The sequence below is a fragment of the Cyprinodon tularosa genome, unplaced genomic scaffold, assembly GCF_016077235.1.
Source record: "Cyprinodon tularosa strain WSP-4 unplaced genomic scaffold, ASM1607723v1 ctg333, whole genome shotgun sequence".
NCBI lineage: Eukaryota > Metazoa > Chordata > Actinopteri > Cyprinodontiformes > Cyprinodontidae > Cyprinodon > Cyprinodon tularosa.
This window is the reverse complement of record NW_024039045.1, coordinates 335,091-355,857: the sequence shown is the minus strand read 5'-3', so window position 1 is coordinate 355,857 and position 20,767 is coordinate 335,091. Positions and strand designations below refer to the sequence as shown.

General features: G+C 36.6%; 1 protein-coding gene across 2 annotated transcripts in view; it reads right to left on the bottom strand.

Moving 5' to 3' along the window:
- sema3b (sema domain, immunoglobulin domain (Ig), short basic domain, secreted, (semaphorin) 3B) overlaps positions 1 to 11,009 on the bottom strand; it is a 98,602-nt gene extending 87,593 nt beyond the window's left edge. The window contains exon 1 of one of the 2 annotated variants that reach the window (XM_038294081.1): positions 10,482 to 11,009. The gene's annotated coding sequence lies outside the window, so the exon portion shown is untranslated. The remainder of the gene's footprint in view (positions 1 to 10,481) is intronic. The other variant, XM_038294083.1, reaches the window with a different exon arrangement.
- Between the last annotated feature and the right edge of the window lie 9,758 nt (positions 11,010 to 20,767).

Sequence of the window (20,767 nt, the reverse complement as noted above, 5' to 3'; positions counted from 1 at the left end):
GGAGTCAACTCTAATATGTGCAAATTATGGAGTTATACATTTAAAAAAGATATGCAGTCCCTTTAATTTTTACAGTGTATAACAATACAGCCTATTTCAATTTTCTGTGACATGTTAACACTTAGTAAAACATCCCCGCCAAGTCGAAAAAAAGTTTTTACACTATTTACAAAATCTTTAATACACAGAAATAGAAATATTTTGACACTTGTATTTACCACCCTTTACTCTGGTACCCCTAAGTAAACTGCAGTGGAACCAACTGATTAGAAAGCCATTAGAGTTGAGTAAGAACATATATATATTTATATATATGTGTGTGTGTGTGTGTGTATGTGTGTGTTCATAACACTGAAATCTCAATTATATATCTGCATATGAAATGCTACTTTGCCAAAAATTACTACTGTCTCTTTAAGATGCTACCATTTTAAGAAGGCTATCATGAAATTAATAAACCTTCAACTGTCAGTCTCTGAACTCTAGACTTTCCAACCAACATTAGGTGATTCTGCAGGATGTGCAAAAAAGTTAGTACATTTTTTACCTTTGACTGCAGCACTACTTTGTGTTTCTCTATCACATATAATCCCTTCAAAATACATAACATTCTGTTTATGTAACATCACAAAATGCGAGGAAGTTTCACACTTTTTGCAAGAAACAGCACTTCACTATTTCTTATCAAAGCGAGAGGAAAAGTGTTCACTTATGAGAAGCAAAGGCAACTTTACAGTACTATATAAAGAGCATGACTGATTGAATTGCTGAACATATATCAAATTGAAGCATTAAAACACAAAAACAAAAAAACAAAAGTGTAAAATAAATTTTATTTGGCCTTTTCTGTCCAGACATGTTATGCTTATGTTCATATATGCTCTATTTGTTTTTGATCTTCAAACTTATGTGAAGTGTTGGATAACTTAGTTAAATTATTTATTCCCTTTTCATTTCTCATTTCATCTCCTTTTAAATTCATTAAGGAAAACATGGTTACATCTGGATAGAAGTATTAACTTTTTGTCCTGCTTTGGTTGGTTAAATACAAAGTCAGCAAATGGTTTAATCTTAAACTACTAATCGTTTAATAACTGGTCAGCTAAATCAAAAATTCTGTAGCAGATTCTCTAATAATTCTTCATTGGGACAGCCACTCTATAAAGTCACAGTCAGAGGAGAGCTCGAAAGATTTGGTTGGAAAATCAGTAGTAGCGCGTCTGTTTCCATGTGAGAGTTTACCAAAATGGGATCCCAGACAGTTCATGCATGTAGTATCATCACATGATGCAGTGGAGGGTGGCAGGTACTTGAGTGACGGGTGAAAGAGGCAACAAGGAAGGAGGAGATACAGCACAAGTTCAGCAGTGTGTCACCAGGCAGGCCTGTTTCTCCTTCCTTATCTGACAGGCACACTGCAGAACAGCAAAATCCTCTGCATAAGCCCTTCAAGCTCTCCCCTGGGACATAAGAGTAAAGCTGGAGCGAGTTCCTGAAACAATTCCAGTGTGTGTGTTTGTGTGTGTTTGTGTCGGGGTCGTCTGTGCCTTTCTGCATGTGTGAGACAGAGTTGGTCGAAATCTCGTTATTTTGTCATCCCCTTGCCTAAAGCCTGCTGATTCCCCCTCACCTTCAACACCACTTCACTCCTCAAGGTGATGGGACAGGACAGGCACACTTTCCAAATGCACAAGTATGCAATCAGACACCTCTGCACAAACTCAGAGGGCAATTACTGGTCAGTCTAGCAATTGATAGGCTGTTCACCCCAAGCGACACGTTTACCCAAATAAAATGAGAAAGAAAGGAAGACAGCTAGTATGGATCGGAAAGTGGAGGATTTCTTCACTAATGGACCTGCCTGGTGTTATTCTGAACAGCAAAATATTATAGTAATACAGTACATAGAGTCCCAATGCAACTATTTTATTTCTGATACTGTACTGTAGCTTTGAGTATTGACCGATACTGATATTAACCCGATACTAGTTTTGCACCGATACCGATACCAGCGTCAGCCATGATGGCAATTATTTTACATCCAAGTAGTATACAGTTCTTCATATAGACACACACACACATCAATTTCAAACAGATGGTATCGGTATGGTATTTGTATCGGCCAATACTGCTCAGCCAGGTATCAGGTATTGGGGCCAAAAAATGTAATCAGTGCAACACCACCCGATACAATATCAGCACAAATCATACATACTTGTATTCCTCATCCTGCTGAGTGGAGCTTGATCAAGTGTAGATAATAGCAAACAAAAGAGATGATGAAAGCTGACACCTTTTTGTTAACAAATAAACTTTAAAGAGAAGCAGATAGCAGCAGAGTGTTTCTGTCAGCTTTCTTATTAAAGACTTTAGATGTTTGCTGATATTTTCCAATTGTTTTTATTTATTTTTTTGGCTGATATTGGAGCGATTTCCCATATCAATATCTGATGAATATCTCTCTACTGATGGATACCAAAAGCATAAAGCTTAAAGTGTTACTTAAGTTGCTCTAAGTGAAATGTTAAAGCATCTAACTAGCAAGTAACTGATCAACAATTTCTTAAAATCCACATTGAACAATTAAACCCTATTATTATACCTGATATAGTTTTTACACACTACAGGTTAAAATATACATTAAATAAACATTTGTTTTCAGATCCATTTCCATGATATTACTACCGGTATAATCAATTTTGTGTGTATTCTGTTTAAAGCTTTAAAATAGGTATGATTCCTCAAATTCAATGTTGCCTAAACCTCCCTATCCAAACACGTCACTACAAACTTGTACCTGGACGTTTTTGGGATCCATGCTAAAATTATCCTAAAGGAAGGATAACCAGTTATGTGCAGTTATGAGAGGAATCCGCCTCTTTAAATTTTTGCACATCCTAACCAGCAAAGTATATAAGGTTAATAAATTAAATTAATGCAGAGTTTGGGGAACATAAACAACCATGCACAAAAATGCTTATTGTACCAAATGAAATGTTTTAGAGAAATCATTTAACATGATGATTACAGTAGGGTTTTGAACCATTTATTTCTCAGAAAATCTTTTAAATTAATATTAGGAATCCTCAGTAGCGATTAAATTATATTATGCAAAGGCCGGCACACATCCAACATGACTAAACAACGGCAAACTCAGAATAAGAGCCTCGTCTTTGACCCGCTGTACTGGTGTTGTGTTAAGGTAAGTTGCCCGAGGAAATTTGTTCCTACTTTGAATCCATAGCGCACCATTTGCAGGTAGAGCGAAGCCTTTTTGAATTTATTTACTCTTCCTCTTACTTTATTGAGATAGAATGTAATTCACTTTAACTTACCACTGCCAACCTTATGAATAATTTTAACTGGAACTTAATCTGTGGTTTATTTTTGTTTATCTGGGATCTGTTTCATATCTTAATGCCGACTATCTGAATGACTGAGTATGAAATCTGGTCATTCCTCTTTTCAAATAAGTAAAATATCAATACTTCCACCTCTAGTTGAGTGGAACTAAGGTGGAATAGCCGACGATGAGGATATATATTTGCTAACCTTCCTGAAACCTTCAGCTCCAGCACTCTGCCCAGCACTGCAATGCAATCAGAAATAAAAGAAAAAAGCCTTATGCAGATAAGTACCAGCAGCATCAGAAACTGGTTTTACACAAATGTGTTTTAATGAGGGTTTTACACAATAAAGCTCCATTTGAAAATGTGATTATGAACATTCATGAGATTTATATTAGAGTTCATATGTTAAATATTTATATACAGGTTGAAAGTTACTAAGTGATAATTTATAGAAGTGTTTACACAATATTACATGTTCAAGAAAAAAAATTATTTTGATTGCAAAATTCAGACTATTTCCCCCAGACTGAACTCTAGTATACCCGCTGATTTAAAACATATTAACTTTCCTCATTCCTTTTATTTAAAAGGATTAAAATTGAAAAAGACTGGATCTGGAACAAGGGATTGTATCCAAAATCATGTAAATTAAAATGATGTCCAGCCCTAATAATGATCAGAGTACCCAGGGAGAACCACAGCAGGCACTGGTTGAACTGGCAAAACTCCTTAAACAGCATATCATGGATATTTTATATAACAAATTAATCAACTGTTCTATTCAGAATGGACCCCATGTCTCAACAAGTCCCAGCTGCCATAGGGTTGAATTTATGCCAGCACTGACTACAGCCAACAATCTGAGCAAACAGGCTTCTTGCTGTGAAATGACACTACTAAGTAAAACAGTAAGTGCAGAAGTAACACAGTCTAAGGTCTTCTACACCTCTATTAATGGAATGTGGTAATCAAGAAAAATAAAAAAATCCACTGCAAGTTACATTTCTCAGATGCCAGTGAGTAAGGCCTTTCTTCCCAGCTCCAGACCTCTGGAGAGCCTTTCACTGTTCTGAAACCCTTTACAGCTAGAAAACAAACCTATTATGGAAATAAGCCTTGCAGCCAGAAGCAACACTTATCTGGCTTTAACATCAACATAGACAACGATTTTTAAAGACTGATTAGCAACCCTCTTTCAAGTATTGTTTTGGTAACAGAAAAAAAAAAAACATTTTTATTGAACATCAATCTCAGCCCTAATCTCCCTACATGGACTAAAACCCTGTATGTCTCATAAAGTATTTATTTTTATAAAGAGTTGGTCTAAATTGTTAAATCTTATTGATAGACATCATCATTTCAGCTCCATATAAGTCTTTCTTTCTCTGGACTAAGTTTCTGTACCTCGCTTGTGGATCTTCTTGAAGGCTGAAAAACATCCATTACCTTAAAATCATTTTCTGTTGTCCATATTAGTTAAATAAAACCATCTAGGCTTGAATTTCTGTTTGAACTTGCACACACAGTTTTCCTAAAAAAATTTTTTTACATATTAACATCTGTAATGGAATGTTTAGAACCTATTTTCAGATATTACTTTTGCCTTTCAGGGCATTAGTGGCTTTCTATTTGAAGACTAATTCACCACAAAACCTTGGTTTGTGTGCATGCTCCTTCTTGTCTTAGAGGAGCTACCCATTCTAAGAGGTTCAACTTGAACATCAATCACAGGGTTGCCTACCATTTTATCTACTGGTGCAACAAAGTGATGGATTAGGAAACTGCCTTTACTGACCCAAGACTCAACTCCTTTGTCATCTAACCAACCATCCATCTACTGGGCAATGCTATCCCAATGGATCATATAACCACTTTAAGACAGAAGATGTTCTTTTTCACAAAGCACAAAGATTTTATAAACTCTTAATTCGGATCAGTGTATCGTACACTATAAATTAATAAACCCGCAAACAGTAAATAAACATATTTAAGAGGTTACACATCCTTTGTTTTCTTGTGTTTTAAGCTGGACAGCAGGAGCATATAAACTGAAAAGAAATTTATGTTATTTATCTATTTATTTAATTTTTGGTCAATGTTTTTTGTTTTTATCTTTGTAAACCAGGTCAGATTAGGAATCACTGACTAAAACAAATAAAAATTAGATATTTTTCTTATGAATAAAAGCAAAAAGTGAGGCTTAAATAAATATTATGTAAATGAAAGATATAGCATACCAGATACTAAATGAAAACAAGCGTCTGTAATCAACTGGTTGCACTTGATGTTATTTAGTGACTATTTCGACAAAAAAATTAATAATCATAATTAAACCATGCTTAATTTTCCTTCAGCCTAAAACCACTTTGTGTTGGTCTGTGTTACAAAAGCGTCATAAAATTCTCTGACATGTGAGTTTACTAAGAGAACAAATGAGACTAAAATATAAGAGCAATTTTAGAAGAACCTTCACAGTTAATTCCCTATCTAAGCAAACCATGCATGCCCTTCAACAGCTAAGGCATCAAATTGTTTTTAAGATGCTTGTAAAAAAATATACATATAAAAGAATAAAAAAAAACTGATAAAAGTTTGATACTAACAGCCTTTTTATTTTTATTTCAATGAAGGCATAACCTCGTCTGCAGGCTGTCCCCATTGGCTATAGGCGAAAAGTCAATATTTCAAGAGATCACATACTCATTTAATATTTAAAACAAAGGGAAACTGACAGAGCATGCAAACAGGCAACAAAGATTAGGTTAAAGAGTAGCAATATCAGTCTGAGAGAGGGTTTTTGTCTTTTGCTGATAGCGACACATTAGGAACTCTAATATAATCTATACCTTCATAGCTTTCTGTGCTTATTGTACACATAGGCTTATTGTACACATAGGCTTACTGGTTTCTGCTGACTTAGTGGACAATTTTCCACCTGAGCAAAGGGTTAAGGTAGAGGTCAATGTTCTTTTCTGCAGAGCCAGAGTTGAGCGAGGGGTTAATGGGTTTTAAGGTGTGACAGCGGATCAGTCTATAGGTACTTTAACCGTAAAGTTAGTTGGTGGTCAATTCATCAGCAGGCATTCAGCAGACCCACCTTGACCCCAAAGGATTTATTGGGTTAAATAAATGTCCACTTTGCAGCTCTCATGTGTAAAAGGATTTTACAGGAAAGTGAATATCCATGTGCTACATGTAGTAAAAGTAATATTCAGTCTTTGTCAAGATACCCAGAGGATGTGGGTTAATTATTACGAGCAGAAACAGGCACTGATCTCAACATTGCATTATCAAATGAAACTCATGGTAACCATGAAAGACAATTCAGCTGACAGGATATAAACATCAGTGTACCAAATATTTCAATAACGGAAAAACCCTGTATGTAGCTGCACCACATGATTTGTTAGCTTTACCCAGACAGAAAGGTTTGTGTCCTTTTCTCAAAATAAACTTTGGACTCTAGGTTGCTGTAGAGGTGGGATCAAGTCATTGTTTTGCGGGTCTTAAGCTTTTATTCTTAAGTCCTGAGTCAAGTCTCCAGCTAAGACTCTCAAGTCAGTCAAGCCTCGGTTCAAGGCAAGTCAAGTCCTGAGCCTGATACTTCATATTTCATGTCTGTTGTGTGTTTTTTTGTACTATATGCTTCATGTAAATAATTGACTTTGTGTTCTTTTTTCTATACACATTTTAAATTTTAAAACAGTGTGTAAGAACATCTGCTTAAAGAACAAAGCTAGTTAGAGCATTTATTTTAGGGTAGCAAAATAAGTACCACCTACAATTCTTTATGCAACCTCTGCTGCTGGACAAAGATGGAAATCGCTCCATGTACTTCTATGATCATCTTGCATGCTTCAGCTTGCATATTTTTTTCTTTTTTCTTTTTTTTTTATTACTTTGTTTTTTCTCTATCGAAACATGTTATTAATATGAACATATTTATCTGAGCTTTTTTTTTTTGTTTGATTTTTGTTATCTGATTAATATGCTTTGCAGCAGTTCATGCACACCTATATGCAAAAGAGAAGGAAGGTCTATGATTATAAATATGTTATAAATAAAATGAATTAATGCCGAAAACGTTTTAGATAACAGTTGTAACAAACTCGAGATTTGCAAGAAAATTAAGTCTCACGTTAACAGATTCAGGTCCAATTTAAGTCCCGAGACATTGGTGTAAAAGACCAAGTCAAGTCAGAAATCTCTGAATTTTTTTTTAAGTCTAAAGTCATAAAATTCATGATTTGAGTCTGATCTTTGTCAAAGTCATGGCTCATATTCTCTCTGTGCTAATGCATACTGTTTTGAGTAAATTAATTAAAAAGACAAATTAGACTCATTTAGCTGATGTAGTCTTCCAACAAGAGAAAAGAAGGACGCTGCATATCAATAATCCCTTTCAGATCATGGTCCCACAGAAATAAATTACCCTTAAATCCCCATGATGGATGACATTGTTCTTACATATTATAGAAGTCGGTCCAAACTGTGTACTCAGACAACAAACCATTGAAATTGTTTAAACAAAGGGGAGTAGCCCACAACTCCCAACATTTACCGTCAGAGAGCTAAGACCTATGGGGGGGTTTCTCAGGGGAAAAGCACCAAAAGGCTCAGGTTATGTTGTGATTCACATGCAGGCTTTACGGATCCATTCAATCCTCCACATACAAGCTAAGTTTTTGTGCATCATCCTCACCTAACTCCTCAGATCAGTACAAATCCTCATCCATCATGTGATGACTCTGCTCTATTCACAACATGAATTTCTGTTGCTTCTTGTTTGGTTTTTTGCTTTGCACCATATTACTACATTTCACACGTTTAGCCATCCCATTATATTCCAGTTAGCTCATATTTGATTGAGCTACACCCCTGAAGTAAAGAGTGACAAATGAAAGGTTACATATTTTTAATTTAAGTGCTTTTTTTATGGTTTTCATCTTGTTAAACAACATTGGTCTATCCAAATTTAGAAATAATCTGCCCTTCCAATGAAAATAACTTTATTGCCACAACCAGAATTTAATTATTGTAAATTTGCAGAAAAAAGGGTTTTCTTAATTTTTTCTTCATTTAAAAAGGATGTATAAGTAAAGTAGCTATATTTTAACAAGATGTCTCAGTTTTAAACAGTTCTATGCTTTAGGAATGCGGGTAATGATGCTTTCCTTGCAGCATTTTAGATTCAGACTGCGTTTTATAAGATTATTAATATTTTAATGAGACACATTTGTTTTTTTTAGATATGGCAAAGTTACCATATTAAAGTTACCTTACTGCTGTAGAACCAATAGGGGGGTTTGGGGTGTTTGAATTTGTTCCATATTTTGAGCCCCTTGGTAGCAACCGAACATTGTTTAAATGTCTACGTATTGTTAGATTCTTTATGACCATAGTTTACCTATCTTCTGATCAGCAGGATGATACAACATGTATCAAATCTTAAATCATTACAATCTTTTAAAGGAGTTTAATGTCTTCCAACTCCCGAAAAGTCAATACAACTTAATCTAAAAGACATTTGGGGTTTGGCTGAACTGGAAATTTGAATGTGCCGCTGACAATTCTGCAGTAACGATGTGTTGCTATTTTGAATGATTTTTGCTGACCTTATGTCAAGCATAATTAAGGCAGTTCTGTTGGCAAAAGTGTGGCCTGATAGGTGAAAGGTGTGCCTAATTAGTTTCAGTTAGGCGTGACGTATGTGTAGTTACCAGATATGTTCTTACAAAACAGAAAAATCCAAATAACCACAGCATTTTAAAAAGGAAAAAAAGAAAATTGAAAGATGGCCCCACTATTGATCCAGTAGGCATATTTCATTGTCATGTTTTTGGAATAAATCCTGTGGCTTCTTGTCAGTTTCTTCCACAGACTCCAGGGCATGTCAAACAAGTCAAACTCCCTTATAGTTGTGGAAATTATTCTTTTAAAGGGAATTCAACAAATGACAACATAATAGCATTTTGGAAAATTTGAGGAAGTTGTGTTTGAATAGAGGTTCCTTTTGTGGATAACAGGCTTGATGAATAGCAGCACGCAAAGGTTTCTCACTTAAGTAACTTTGACAGTTTCCTTTCAAACCCACTCAAGGGTTAATGTTTAGGCATCGTGGAATGGTAATAGAAGGATAAGGGTGCAAACTAAATTTGGGTTGGAGGGGCTATATAACTGAGAAAACACACACATGTAGACTAACATCCATATAAGCACTCCCTTGAACACAAAATAGAAGGATGCATGGTGAAAGGAAATAAAATGTGGCAGAAAAGAAAGAACAGACACATTTGTACAGGTACTTAAATAGTTAGAAAAAGGGTGAAGATAAAACGAGTAGACAGATAGGACAGCTAAAGAAAGCAAAGCATTGTGGTATGGGATAAGCCTCTGTCATTAATTGTAACACTGGAGAAAAAGCAGAAGTAATGAGACAAAATTAGAAGAAGGCGTTTGGATGGGGGTAGGAAAAAAGAAAAGAAAGATGAAATACAGAATCATAGCAGGTATAAAAATAAAACAACAAAAAAAATGTATTTTTATAGTCAGAGCTGCAAGACTATGTTTACAAGGGACACATGGCTACAAAATTATAACATCCTATTATAAAAAGTAGTGTGTTATTTCATAAAGAGTGACTGAACACTGCTTGTGGACTTCCACTGGTACAGGTAAATAAAATATAATCAGACAGATGTTCCCTGCAAGCATTGAAACTCCTTCTTCCTCCCCTGTTTATCCTTAGGTAGAATTAAAAAAGATAAAAATATTCCAAGTGGAGTTTTCATTTGAAAATGAACTTTTTTTCCCAGCAAAATAAGTGTGTTACACATCTCAGGGACCCTAATGGTCATCAAAGAGATGGAAAATAAAAAATACCAGGCCTGTTAATGTGTCAAATTCACTACAGCCTTAACCTGAACAGGGTAGTCTCAGCATCAAGGGTTGAGCCTATGTTCAATGCTCGGGATGTTTAAAAGCATCCATGCTCACATGTCACTTCAGATTACAGGTAAAACAATCATTAGGTTTATCCTGTCAATAGATATCTTTGTTTGAGTTTAAATAATCCTTAAAACAAAAGAGAGCAAGAGCTTAATGGATTATGTATTTAAATCCCATTCTCACCTTTATCCGGGCTTCCCTCTGCCTGCGTCCCGTTTCAGTCCTCAGCCACTCTGAATCACTTTCCCCTCAGCAGGTGCAGTCATGGTCAGATAGTCCAGAGAAAAGAGCTGTTCTTTATTCTTTTTCTTTCTTGACCTTTTTTCTTTCAAATTTGAATCCTTCTCTAAACAGTGTAGAGATCTGTATCAAAGCTGTATTTATCTGTGAATGTTTGCGTGCTCACAACTCCAAAGGTCCTGGAATCCCTGGGTCCTGCGCTAAAGAGCGAGAATGGCTGAGCTCTTTCTCCGTCTCTCCTGCTGCACTCCTTTCCCTCCCCATCCTGGCAGAGAGGAGGGGAAGACACTCAGGGGGTGGGACAGAAGACAGAAGCTGCTTTTAGAAAACTCTTTCTCTATCTGCTCTTCCTCCTCTGCCTTTTCTTTCCATGCTCTTTTTCCCTGTGTGTCTCTTTTGCCTCAGCTTTAACGCTCTGTCTTTAGGCTTGCCCTCTGTGACCGATACTCTTTCACTGCTAAGCAAGGCGTGAAAGCAATGCCCTGTGTCTCCCAGTCACACACACTCACACACCCGTCTCTTTCTTTCAATGCCACTCCCTCTACCACAGTCCAGAGGTGAAGTCTCTTCGTCACAGTCACAACACTCTCTTGTTCTACAGAATTGTTTTATATCACCAGGATAGTTCCTGGTTAAATAAACAAGATCCTCTTGTCTATTTCCTATTAATATATATAAATATAGACTTTTGACCCAGCTGAAAGCAAGTAGTTGTGTAAATGCCAAAAGCTAATTTGAATATTCCTATAGATTGCAAAATGTAAGGTCATGTCTAGCCTCTATTTTTCTTAAGTTAAGTTAAAATTTCTACTTTGTTCAACTAACTTAGTTTGGGAAGCATACCACACTGAAAAACAATCTAGAAATACGTAAAAAAAAATTCTTAAATTAAGTGTATTTACCCTTAAGTTGAGTAGGTAAATTAGATAGCTTGCCAATGGAATGAGTGTTTTTACTCTAAGATAGATAATATGCATCCCTATATGCACACAATGCAATTGTGTTTCCGTATTTTAAGTGTAAATTGTCTTGCTCCATTGGCAAAATGTCTCTTTTACCTCCTTAATCCAAGAACAAATGCACTTATTTTAAGAAAATTTACTTATCTAGATTTAGATTTTTTCCAGTGCATAATAACATCGCCCAGAAGACACCAATTAATATTTACCTATTTTTCTTTTGATTGAATTAAAAGTTGGAAATGTGTGCAGTTAATTATGTACTTTAAGTTGGACACACAATTGTGGTGCATGGGTAGGGGTTAAATTTCAAAACATTTGACAAGTTTTATCATATCACTTTAGGATACATTTGCACAATATATATATATATATATATATATATATATATATATATATATATATATATATATATATATATATATATATATATATATATATATATATACATTTGCTGCACACTTTGTTTTATTGAAATTTATTGTCTTCTCTCTATCTGAGCTTAGTTTCAAGGTTTGTGTTAATTTGAGATATCCAGTATTATATCAGTTTTCCTTGGCTAAAGTTGACCTTGGCTTCCTTATGTTTTGTATTCCAGCCAACCTTGTTTTCAATTCACACTTTACTTTTGCAGTCTTTGCTTTTGTCTAGTTTAAGATTCAAATGTTCCTAACCAAATGCTCTCTGAAGTCACAGATCCTTGGATGAAACAAAACCAAATCGTGCTTATGTCTGAACTTTAGGTACTCATGCTTAGTTTACGTCCAAGAAGTTATTGGTTTAACGTCATAGTCAAATTCTGAGGCACTCGAGTGCTTGCATCAAGGTTTTCACCTTCATTTCTGTGACAAGGGTACAGCAAGACATGCTTATTTCTTAGAAGTCTGTATTAATGTTTCTTGTAAATTTCTTTTTTTGTAGTTTCCAACAAAACATCTGCTATTTTACTTACCAGTATTTACTGCAATCCTCACAAGGTCTCACTAGGTTGGACGGTGTATTTATAAAATTAAAACAGTTGTTATGGAAGACATGCTTTAAGAGAAAAGTCAAACTTAATCGGCTTGTTAGGAGCAAAAACCTGTTGTGTTGCTTTCCTGGTACCACAATGCCTTGCAGGCAAACACTGAGCTGCTTCAGATCTGGAATGAAACCAAGAGCAAGTGCTTTTCTGCAGCTGAGCAACGAATTTGCTGTTTCAGTCAACAGCTCAGGCTTCTCATTTCGAAAACCATGCACCTCTTCTCTGGGAATGACTTGAAACTTGTAAGCTAGACAGGGTAGTAGTGCTTACTGATAGTACTGACAAAGGAACTGGACATTGGTAAAAATCTGAGCACACTCTTTAAAGACTGAAGCAAACAAGCTATAGCAATGCAAATTGTATGTCAGGAGAACAAAATAAAGATATGTTGTAAATATTAGGGATAAGTAATGCAGAGAATTTTCTGTGTCTACAGGATTATAATACAGATGTGCAAACTGAGTATAAAAGTTGCCTGAGAGGGCTTATTAGTTGACAGCAATGTAAAACCATAACACTAATGTCTACTGTTTGTTTTTTCTTGAAAAAAACAAATAGTTGAAATTAAACAGTTGGTGTGGGTTTCCAGTATGTTTTATTCAGTGTATAACTACGCATCTGCTGTATGGTTTATGAGTTCTTCTTCTCATCTTTATTTTTTCCATGGCTAGTGCTTGTCTTAGGCTGCACAGTGGGACAGGTGAGCACTGTTAATGTACCACAGAGCAAGAAGATCCTGGATTTTTTAAATCAAGGCAGAAAAATTGTGTTTTCTACAGATTCTCAGGTATTCTCCCAAAGTAAAAAAAAAAAAAAAAAAAAAGAACATGTATCTTAGATTGCTTGGATTCTGTTATATGCCCTTGGGACTGTGCCTGTATACATATGGTTGTTTGTCTTTTTAAAGAGCTGGTTATACTCGCGCAGCTGTGTATTACAGTGAGGTTGTCGCATATGACGCACATATTTTTTATTTGTGCCCAATTTTGAAGCAAGGTCTGCGCAAATTCCACACCACAACCCAAGAGGGACAATCACGATCTAGCTGTGGGTCTAGATACGGCCGAGGCGGTGAGGAAGTGAGGGCAAAAAAGAGCGGGGATCCAGGTTTGAAAAAAGGTCCCAGTGTTCTTGCTTAGCTCGCTCTTCTTGCTGGTCCATCTTCTTGAGTTGTTTTCCACAATGGCGGTCATACAAACAAAACAAGCCAGTAAGGTACCAAACAGGAAATACGCATAGTGTAGAGCGGATGTAGATTTGACCAGTCAGAGGAGTCCTGTCTGTGGCATTGTCTGCAGTCACCTACAATTTTGTAGAGGTGCACCAGAGTGTCTGCGGAATGGCGGGGGGTCATATCTGCATTAACTGCGACAACTACGTGTTTCGGGACAACTGATTCTTCTTGTATTTGCAAACTAGAAAAAGTGGTCTTAAAGCCCTTTCCAAGTCATAAAATGACGGTAGACATATTTGCTGTCTGCAATTCACTCTTAATCCTTAATTCCATAATGTGGAAGATAAGCCTTTTGCCCTCTATGACGGACCCGGGGAAAACCATGACGGTGTTTTCAACACCCTCTGCTACCCTCTTGTGTTCTCCTTTTTCCTTAGCTCCTTTCCTGTTCTGCTTTGTTCACACCTGCTCCCAATCTGCTCGTTAGTCCTCTCTTTGTTTCAGTCTCCCATAAATACTCTCTCTGTCCAGTTAAGTGTCAGAACATTAGATTCAAAACAATGCTTTGTCAATTAAAAACTCTTTGAGTCTTTTACTTCTATATTGTGTTATCCTTCTACAATCGGAAATCCTGGTTAGTCATTTTCCAAATATGTTTCTACTCGAATTGGTTTCAAGCACAGCTACCCTGCCTTAAGCCATGATTCACTGACATGCATAGCCTGCGCTTCCATAATGTCTTTCATGTCTGTTAAAACACAGCCGCTCCTTTTCCTTGCAAGCTTGTTTTTACTTGACCTGATGATGCTCTGTTTTTTTTCCCCGGTTGCCCTTTTAGTTAATTCCTTCTTAGTTTAAAGTGTTAACAAATAAATTGATGAATCTTTGAAATCTGTTGGCACTTCATTCATAAAGCTGTTAAAACATGAGTTGCATGGCTGACCCTTGCGGTCGAGCAACTTGATCGAACATATTTAGAAATGGCGCTACTTAGCGAATAGGGGAGCTTTGATATATAAATGTTTATCTTGAGGAAATGGAAGAAAAAAGCTTGGGTAACTTATTTAAAGATGCAGCCCATGTTGTTTCAGGGTATAGTAACCGGCTACACAAACAGCAGACATATATATTTTGGATTAAGGTCTTTTTCAGAATGCAGTCTTTTACACACTTATTTATATCATTTAGAGGATGTATCATAATTTTTTTCAAATTTGTTTTACAGCCTCTGGCAGCTGATTCTCAAAACCTTCCATTGCTTAAAAGTCACTGAACAGATTTCAACACCAGAAAATAGGGGGTGAAATTTTTATCTGGAAACAAAAGAAAAAAAAATCTAATCTCTGCTTTTTCTGCTTAGCAATGACCATCATAATCCTGACCAATAACTAACAACAAGTGAACGGTTGTACTGAAACTGAAATTTCGATTGCATCGATTGAATTGTTCTCAGATGTGCTGCAAAAAAACCTCTGCCAAGATAATGTATTGAAGAAACAAATAATAAGGACAGGGGTGTGAGAATAAAATTACATAATTTTGTTCTTGCAGCTGTGGAAGCGTTTTGTGGAATATGTAGAAGCTTTTTTTTTTTAATAAATTAAGTTTGATGAACCTCTAAATCCAGGGAATTACAAGGAAAAACGAAACTTGAAGTGGTGTAAAAAAAAATTTTCCTAGCTGAAACACCAAGGATATAAAACAAGAGAAACGATCTGATTTAAAGTGATTAAAATGATTTAACGTAATACAGAGTAAAAATCTGAAATAATATGACAGTCAAAGTAAATGCTGTTTATTTTCATGCTACCTTCCTGTTTGCTTTACTGTACTGCAATCATTGGTGTCCTCTCACCTTCTACCTGTCACAGTTCTGGTTCTGTTATGTTTTCTTTTGAGTTTTCAGTTTTACTTTGCTCCATGTTTTCTAGTTTTAGTGGTTTAATTCTTATTTTTGTTGTCTTCTCTGGTTATTTTTCAGGTTTTTATTTTTTGCCCTCTATGACGGACCCGGGGAAAACCATGACGGTGTTTTCAACACCCTCTGCTACCCTCTTGTGTTCTCCTTTTTCCTTAGCTCCTTTCCTGTTCTGCTTTGTTCACACCTGCTCCCAATCTGCTCGTTAGTCCTCTCTTTGTTTCAGTCTCCCATAAATACTCTCTCTGTCCAGTTTCTCAGTACTGGTTCCTCGTCTAACTTCCTCCAACACCATCTCTCTGAGTCTTCCTCCTTATGATAGTTTTCGCCCCTGATGTCTCCATGGTTTCTGGTTTGTTTTGACTTTGTTTTCGTGTTTGATTTTTTTTTGGATTTTGAATTTCTGCCTCAGTTGTTAGTTTACTCTTCATTAAATCATCAACAATCTTACCTCTGCCTCCCTGCCTCAGCATTTAGGTCCATAAACCTCAACCAAATCCTGACACTACCTCCATTTCAAATCTATATAGATTTTTAATCTGTATAAATAACAGTGTAGCTTTAAATCAAGTTTCTATTAGATATCTCTATCTTAATCATCAGGAAAAAGCCCATTGTGGTTTTGGTTTGCTTCAGACCATTTTCTACAACAGGAAATATATTAAATTCTTGCTAAAAGAACTTCTCTCAAAAATCCTAAACTATCATTTTAAAGGACACAGATTACAGGCTGCAGTAAATTTTTTAACATGTTTCTTTAGAGAAAGGACAATGAAGGTTTTATTAATTTATTGCACTTCACAGGAAACCCTATAATCCATCCCCGATGGGATACTTTCACTCATAACATGGACAAAATGTGACCAGTGGTAGGAGATGAAATGTGATGATGAATACACAATCACACAATTCTTGAATCTTGCATGTGGACAAACCTATTGTCCCTTTGGGTTTTCACACCCATACAGATTCACAACCAAAGGTCAGTCGCAAATGTGCAAATACTGTAAACAGCTTAGTCTAATCCAAACGCTAATGCAGGTCACACTTATTACTGCAAAATACACACACAGGAGCACACTGTGTGCCGTCTGTCTGGCGTCAACCTGGCACCATTCAGACGGTCATCTCTAGAGTCTGAAGAGGGAGCCAATCACAACTGCCTGTCAGCAGCTTTCATTATCACCCACGTAAACACAAACACGCACTCATGGGTGTACAAAAAAAAAAAAACATACATAGCAAGGCCACAGACTGGGAGCTGTGTATGCAAAACATTTATGTGTTGTCAAACTGTTAGTCAGACATTACGGAAAAAAATGTGCAAAGAATTAGATCTAGTGATGTCTACACAGTTCTTTTCTCATAACTATTTGGTGATCCCTACACTTTTGTTCATTCTTTGTCTTGGGTGCAAATTGATTAATGAAACTCTGCAGTATTTGCAGGTTTTATTCAGCTTTGAACATTGTAGGTAATAAAAGATGCAGGTCTAGATGGCATCAGCTCCAGGTTCCCGAGGTACTGATCAACTGTGTAGCATCATGGGATACATCTGCAACATACGCCTTCAGCTTAGAACACTTGTGTAGCTGTGGAAGATGTCATGTGTGATGCATTCAAAGGATCTGAGCAGCAACAAGCTGGTGGCTCTCGCCTCGCATCTGTTCAAGACTTTTCGCACGCTGGTTTTGAGCCATCTGCGCACCCTTGTTTAGGTCTTAGCTGGATGTGATGCAGTTCCCCTACCACACTGGTATTAGGATGGATGATGCCACCAAATTCCTCCGGGAGATGCCTGAAAATACTGTGAGGATCATGTTATTTGATTTTTCCAGTCCTTTTAATAATATGCTAATACATCAGGACACAGAGCTGTCGGTTGCGCTGGCTTAGGTGGTTCTAGACAAGGGCTAACAGCGGCCAGCATGCTTGGAGAACAAGTCCGAACCCCTGCACTGAAAGCATATGATAAAGAAATTTAAATGGAATTAATTTTTTTTTTATGTGTATTTTAGCAGTGAAATTAACATTTCCATTTATAAAGTGCAGCAGTAATCAAAATAGTGTAGGAGAGACAAGGTGCGAAAAGCATTGATATAGAGGGTTTAGAGCAGTGCAAAAAACATTAATAAATAGATATGAGGCAAAATGCAGTAGAAATGATTTAAAATGGATTTGAATACTCTCCATGTAGTGCAAATAGGATGTTTACAGTATTAACCCCCAGCCTACAAAAGAAACAAAAATTTATATAAATGTATTCGTTTAGAAAAAAAAGTGTATTTTCAGCAAGGATGGATGGACGGTTAAGTGTCATTGTTTGGCAAATTTAAGCTTAAGTTTGCTTTGGTTATGCAGCAGGATAATAATCCAAAACTGATTGGACAAAGAAAATGAAAAGTAAAGGTCTCAGAGTGATCAAATTCAAACTTTGGCCTTTGTTTCTCTAGAGAGAGTTTTTGCATCATCTTAAACAGGTTATCTTGATTGTACCTTAATTAAAACATACAAAACAAGGTGGGAAAGACTAATGCGAAACACTTATTTCCAGTTATGAAAGGTTTGATGGCATTTTCAGCAATCGAGGGTGGAACAATCAGCTGTTAGGTTAAGTTAGCAGTTACTTTTTGGTGATCTGAGAAATTCTAGTTTGTCCAAAAACAGCAAAAAGAAGATATTCGAAGGTGGAAATTACCTTTTAAAGCAGTTTAGTTCAGACAGAGCTGGAGGAACCAACTGTGGTTTGAAGCCAACTAAATAAAACGGCATGTGAGAAAAGCATGGAACAACATCTTTTCTCATAATCTTGTTTCACTTGTCTTCACAGTTACAACACTATTTTACCATATGAGGTTCACAATTTCTCGACTATGGAAAGCATTGATAAAATCTACCGAGCTAGGAAGTGAAACTTTGTTTTTAAAATTGTTCAGCTGTTTCTTCATTGAAATCCAATTTATTCAATTTTCTTTTCCTGACCTCATAAAGACTTTCTTTGTGAACGTTTCTGAAAGGGGGCTTTTCTCATAAACTGATATCTGACACCTGACGTAAAAGCTGATAAGCCTCAGAGTCTCTGATGCCACAAACCGGACATGAGCATTTGAAACTGTCACGCCATGGTGAAACATCAACACCTACACATCCCAGCAACCAAATGTTTTCCACTGCAACAAAAGAAGCTTCCACCCCCACCGATGAGCACACAGAAGCACCCATTCGCTCATTTTTTTTTTACCCCCCCTCGGATAGCTCAGAAGGGCATAGATAATTTGTTTTTGTCAGTACCTTTTGAAATTTTGTGGCTGATCATTTATTTATCAGTTATTGATCAGTTTTTTGAGGCAACACTTCTTCACATACATATTAAAATATCCCTTCTGCTTTTTGTCACTGAAAAACAGGAAAGAATGGAAAATTCTTTTCTTCGCTTCTTGTTTTGTCTTTCTTTTTATCTCTCGCTCATTCACACACAATTGACCCTGTTGGTGCTTTTTTTCTGTTACTACCAACCTTTGTTCCCCTCGTGGTTCTCCTTTCAGTTTCTGCACCCTTATCTAAAATTGCCTCCTCCCTTCTAAATCCATCTATCTATACGTCCCTAGTTTCTCTCGTTACCCTTTTCTGCACCTTCCCACCAATTCTTTTTTAATCATTTTGTTTAAATTCTGACTTCATCTGCTCCCTTCATGCTTCTTTTCTCCAGTTAGACCTTCCCCCTCAGCTTCACTACCTACCTAATCCTCCGCATCCAGTGATTTTCTCTCAGTTGCTTGATTATTTCATTTTGCCCATCTATCCCCATTAACTCAGAAACTCCCTTATTTATGTCTCTTTCTCTATAAAACAAACAACAAATCTATGCACCTGTGTTATCCCCATGTGCCCCTTAACAGTCCTCCAATAAGAAATACCTCCCTCCTATCCTTCCATCTCTTTGCTCTGTTTGTTCAAGGCCTTCTCTAACAAAGCTGTTCTGATGCTAGATCTTACTAAGCTGTTGTCAAACCTGAGGTTTGGATGCTCATCCTGATGGAAAGGCACACATTGAAATTTGCATGTAAACAGACCAATAAACATGCATGCAAAAAAACGCATGGCTCTCTATTAAGGTCTCTGCGTCTCATGCCCTTTGCCCTGTCTTTATAATTCCTCAGTTTAGCCTTTAACCCCACCACACACACACACCCCCACACACACAGTCAAAAAAAAAGCCAAGTTCACCAGGTGTCCTGCATTAAATGTTTTTTCCAGCTGCTGATCACTGATTTAGACTGACAGGGTATTCTCCAATTAGAATACCTTAGAGAGAAGTGTTTCAAAGAGTGCATTCTTCATCCATAATATATTTTTAGGCTTTCCTGTTTTGATTTACGACCAACGTTTTTTATACACATATACATTCAGACATTTTCCCTTCTCTCTTTTTATACCCTTTATCAAATAAATTATTAAACACTTACTTTAACCATGAAATCTCAGTTTATTTTATGTTGGACTTAAAGAAGATTCATCTGAGTTTTCGTTCTATATTTCTGTCATATTGAGAAAAAAAAATTGTAGGCAGTGTACTATGTGTACTATGACACAATAAATTTTCTTTTACTAGGAATATTGAAGAACTGGGAACAAACCAGGACTTGTTTTCTCTGTTTTCTCAAAAATCGACAGTGCGCCTTATAATCCTGTGTGCCCTGTGTATGGATCAAGATCAAGCTTCAACAGGTCTCACAATTACGAGGACACAAACGGTTCTAGGTTACTTTAACATCTTGCTACATCCCTCTCATATGAACACCTTCAGAGGTGCCACATCATGGAGATCTGTTTTTGCAGGCAGAGGCACAACATTGTTCAAACTCTGATCCAAGGTTAAATATAACCTGCTTTAAAACCAGAAAGCTCAAAGTTCTCACTCTTTCTCTCTGAGGTCTACAGGACCAACCTGGCCCAGAGGCCCTGAATACAGGATGAAGCAGCTCCTCAATGAGTCACAGAACCTACAAAAATGCAGATGCTCATGGCATAGCACAGCCTGGACATGCTAACCTCTTAGTTAACCACTGGAAACTCATCATCATCTTCAGAACAGAGATAAACCAGGTCTGGCAGTGAAAGTGGTTCTAGCCAAAGAATTTGGAATATTTTCAT